Consider the following 5,723-nt stretch of genomic DNA (forward strand, 5'->3'; position numbering starts at 1 on the left):
ACTTCTGTTGTTTTTAAGAAATAAAATTATGACAAGTGCTTTAATATACATGCATTTTTGGGATTACATTAATTCACTAGCATAAAGTGATAAATTAATAGATAAATCTGATAATTTAAAAAATATTGTTGACTTTTGACAATTCTAAGCATAATATATTCTTTTATTGTTATGAAATAAAAATTAAATTAGTGCCTATAATGCATTGAGGGAAGTTGCCTAAATCATACCTTTTCTAAATCTTACCACGGTTAATTTCTAAAGTAGCGTAGGGCACAGAATGCTCTAGTGGATACATTAAAAAACCTTTTAGACATGGACATCCATTCAAAAATACAAGTCGTTGCTTGCTTGTATTAAATTTTTATTTTAAGTTAATCAATTTTACAATTTTTTTAAAGTATTTTTTCCGTATTATATATCAGTTATGAACTAAAGTAATCTACTGATTATTAAATACATCATACAATTGTTATGCTACTTACTTTGTTATGTTCTACCTGTTTCTTTGCTTGCTAATTATTGCTTGAGGCTAGGAATAACACTTTGTTTAAAACGTTACGTAGTTGCCTCGTGTGCTGTCCTAAACCATTCTGGTATGAATTAGGAGCAACCTATCAATTTCATTTGCTAAAAATAACTATTTTCAAACCATTTTAACAGAACAACACCCAAACTGTTAAAAAGTTACTGAGAACTATTTCTGATTGACTTTCACGCAATGCCATTTTCCCCATCACGTGAGTAAGGTTTGACAAGCCAAATTGTTCCAGAAATGATCTAGTTTTATTGGTTAATAATGTAAGTTGATTGGCCGATCTTTTCCCACATCTTTCATGTTGAGGGCTTCAATCGAACCAACTTTCGCATTTCTAAAACCTAAGAAGAAGAAAGTTGATTTGATCATAAATCCCAAAATGATGTATTCTTAACAAGCCGCACTTAAGAAAGTCAAAGTTAAACTTTGCATTACGCAACATTATGTTCCATTAACATTTTAAAGGCTTATAATATTGTTACTTACATCGTAACAGTTTAAAAATTTATTTATTTTTTCTTGGGTTACACATACTCTACATATTTACTTAACTATAAATACTCAATAGTTTTAGAGTTGGAACAATTTACGGATCAGGTGTTACGAATTTAGGTTACGAGTACCAGTTTCCTAAATCGTAATACTAGCAGACCTTGCAAAAAATAAATTTCAAATATTTGTTGCATATATATTATTACCAAAAAAATAATATAAGCAGTAGAATAACTGTATTTGATAATTAAAATATTTTAAAGGTTATTGTCTGTGATTTGTGGCTGATAAATACTTAAACTTTAAAAGTGGTATGAATTACCAATACATGTTTGGAAATACAGTTACTGGCATAAATTTGCTCAGCCACATAGTTATAGAAATATTGAAAACTTTCGATAACTGAGAATTGTAACTTATATTTTCTTTTATTTTTTAGGAAAAAATATTGAATTACTTCCTTAATACGCATATAGTTTTTAAAAAAAACATTCAATAGAGTAAAGTTGTAATTAAGAGATAAATTGGAGGATTAAAAAATATTGAAGACTTTGAATAGTTGAGCATAGTAATGTATATCGTCCTTTATTTTTTAGAAATAAAATAAAGATTAGTGCCTTTTAATATACAAACATTTTTAAAATACATTAATTCTTTAGTATAAAGTTATAATTAATACATAAACTGCTTTAACTTCTTTTTTTATATTTAAAATTACTTAGTTTAAGAGATTTTAACAGTTTTAGTATCTTATAATTTCATAGCAATCTGATAATTTTTAAATAATAAAAAATTGGAAAAAAATATAAATAACAGTTTTTTGCGTTAAATTATTATCTTTTTTTAAATGAATTTTACTTTATTTTCTAAGATATTGTCAGTTACACAATCGTTTAAATAGATACGTGCTAAAAATCTCAAAAAGTAAAAACAGCATTAAGGGAGAAAAAAAACTTTTGCAGGAAATCTTTAACAATTACGAGGGCCGCACCTTTCTGATTGCAAATTTCCTTCATAAAATTGAGAAGATGGTCCCAATTCCGGTAGAAGGGTATGTTTAGATTCAATAAAAGTACGTTTTTGTGTCTGATTTAGTAACTTAAATTTTCGTTGACATTAAATATGAAACATATTATAGATGTGCCTTTCAATTCAGGAAGAGTGCTTATTAGTTATGGAGTTATTTATTAAGTTAAGTTTTGTAAAGTGGAAGATATCTTCTCTAGAATTTTAGCCCATCAACAGTAAAGGTAATACGCAAAAAATTTATTATTGTATAAATCTCGAAGCTCTTCAGTTCCATTAATTTACAATTACATTTCACTCCAATTAATTTTAAAGCTGTTCAGACAGTCATAATTATTTTTTTCACAAAGTTACATTTTATTCTGGATTCTTATTTCTTTATAATCATTAATGTTCTACACCTCTTTCAAGATATCAACTTGCTTAAATTTAAATAAAAGCTTAAAGGTTTCGTTTAAAATATCATTTAGCGTTTCCGTTGCCTATAAAAGTACAGGAGAGCTTTATGTTGATAAAAGTTTCTGAACTTTATTAGCAGATGTCGCCACTAAATACTGAAAATAAAATAGAACAAATCAAACGAAACCGCTCATAATACATATTATATACTTGCAAAATAAAAAGATACAAATGAATTTCTCAAAAAAAATAATCTGAGAATAGAATAAAATTTTACAATTTTTTTATAATATTTTTGACTTTTAGTTAGAATTTTGTCACAGAATTAAGACTTCTTTAAATAAATAATAAACTAATAGATATGCAAGTTTATAAAAAAATAAAAACATAGTAGGATACTGTCTAATTCGGTGTAAGTTTAAAATTGAATAACATTAATAATAATGTTCCTAGTCCGTTTTTATATAATTGTCATAAAAAGACGATTTATTAAATAAATTTTTACAATGAACGTGCGTGATAAATGGTAATTGAATCTTTGGAGGAAAAAAACTAGAATTAGTTTTCTTTTATTGATTCATTAGAGGGGTTTGATTTTCGTAAAACAAATTAATGTATCCATTTTCTCTAACTACATAGCCTGAAATATCTGTATACATAACAAGCAGAGACTCATTCTATCTTCATTACTCTCATTCAATCTTCATTATTCTTTCATCACTACTTCTCCCTATTCCTTTGAAGATAGAAGCCTTAGATATTTGGACAATGTCTTCTATTTAAGATACATCGAAAAACTAAAAGAATTTTTTTTCGATATTCTGTATTTATTGGGGTAATTATCCTAGTTGAAATTAATGCTGAATAACATATTTTATTACGAAGTTAGAAGTCTCATATTTATCACGTGTTCTTCATGAGTGTGTTGATCTTCATCATGCGCTGACCATTTGTTCTTTATGAGATAAATGTAGAAACTAAAAAAAATTCTTAATTCCGATTTGTATAATTATTTTGGGTAAATAGCCTAATTGAGCCAGTTTAGGGGAGTGTAAAAAGTGTAAATTGAATTCATTTCATTAGCCTATATCGTCACTTTGAAACAAAACCGTGGTAACTCAAAAAAGTAAGTTTTTGAAAAAAAGCGATTCCTAACTTTTCAGGAGAGCGATTTCTAACTTTTCAGGAACTTCCACCGAAGCCTGACTCGAAGCTATGGCGACTATTGCAAAATAGTTTACATTAAAAAAACCTGTTTCTTTGTATTTTTCAATGAACCAGGCCTGATTCTTGTAGCATTTCCAATTTTATGGTAATTTCGAAATAAGTTAAAGTAATTTGAGTTGCAACACTTTTCTCTAAAACTTTTATTAAAAGTAGAGAGTTATTTCAAAATACAACGATGTCCTTCAAAATATCCTCCCGAATATTACATATTTAATTTCAAATTTTGACATACAACAGTGCAGGAAAAAAAATGCGACTTATCTCCTCCAAGGTTTTGTTGCAACTGGCACATTGCTGCACTATTCCCTAAAACCAAGATGGCGAATCACGCCAATGCGATAACGATTTATCTGCTCTCTAAATTAATTTTATGGAATAACACGTTGTCTCTCTAAAAGGGTGATTTTATGACCCAAATATCTCAAAATGACCCAAATATCTCAATTTTTAATTTTTTTGAGTTACTACGGTTTAGTTTCAAAGCGACGATATGTAATACAAATGTCAATTTTAAGTTTTCATGTTCTAAAATGTTAAGTAACAATAGGAAAATGAAAATACATATGAAAGTTTAATTTAAGTCAATAAAACTTAACAGAAAAAAAACCTAATTTTCATTAACAAACAAGCATATCTTCAAATCAATCTTACGGTTAAGTTTTTTTTGTTGAGTATAAATTAGATTAAAGTTTTCGAGTAGATTCCAAAAGATGTAAATGTTGCGTTTACTTTATAATTTGTTTTTATTGCTAATTAAGTTTCAAATGCAGAATTTGGTAGAGCTAAATGTTACTTTTCACGTATAGTTCTTTTTATTATTATTTTCAAAACTTAATGTTAAAATTTAAAAGTAAAATTTGTTTTAAACGTTTTTAAAGTTTCAATTTATATTTTTGATATTAAAACTCGGAACTTTAGGCCCATTTCGTCACCTACGCAATTTTAAATATTTTTTCTCCTGGAAAAAAAGCCTGTCAAGAACCTAAAAAACATTTTCGTAAATATGATTCAAAATGAAGATAAAGTAAAGAAAAACTATAGACATATGAAAAAGGGGAGGGGGAATAATAAATAAAAAAATAACAAACAACTGATTAAAAAGGAGAAAAAAGAAAGAAAGGATGATATTTTATTTAAAAAAAAACGGAAAAAAAGATATAATCGTTTCATCAGCCCACACGATTATATCCGCACGATCAATCCATTTCGGGTAAATCCATTGCTAAAATTATTTACTAAATAATTTCTTTGCTAATTTGTATAATTTTTCCATGTGCAAATCCATTTCGGGCAAATCCGTGGTTAAAATTATTTACTAAAAAATTCCTTTACTAAATTATTTCCTTTGTTAATCTATATAATTTTTCCATGTGCAAATCCATTTCGGGCCAATCCGTGGCTAAAATTATCAACTAAAAATTTATTTATTAATTTATACAATTTCTCCATGAGCAAATCCATTTTGAGCGATTCCGTGGCTAAAATTATCTACTAAAAATTTTTTTCTTTGTAAATTTTTATAATTTTTCCATGTGCAAATCCATTTTGGGCAAATCCGTGGGTAAAATTATCTACTAAAAATTTCTTTATTAATTTTTCCATGTGCAAATCCATTTCGGGCAAATCGGTGTTAAAATTATCTATTGAAATTTTTTTCTTTGATAATTTACATAATTTTTCCATGTGCAAATCCATTTCGGGCAAATCCGTGGCTAAATTATTTGCAAAACATGCAATTTATGTTCCTTTTTTCTATTTTATATTTTTTCTTAAATAAACATCTATTTCCTAAAACTATTTATGGTCAACTTTTTAAATTATCCAGTATAATATTACCTTGCGCACATCCATTTCGAGCCCATCCTTGGTAACTAACAAATCAAAACTCAGAATAACAAATCACTTCAGCAGTGCAGTAAGAACGACACTTTAAAACCCTCTTGTTACACTCAATTTGCGCTTTTGTTTTCATCTTTTGTTTTCATATTTTGTAATCTGGCAATCTTTCTGCGAAAACATTTTTAAATCATTCTTGAAAAAT

This window comes from Parasteatoda tepidariorum, chromosome 2, assembly GCF_043381705.1.
Source record: "Parasteatoda tepidariorum isolate YZ-2023 chromosome 2, CAS_Ptep_4.0, whole genome shotgun sequence".
Lineage (NCBI taxonomy): Eukaryota > Metazoa > Arthropoda > Arachnida > Araneae > Theridiidae > Parasteatoda > Parasteatoda tepidariorum.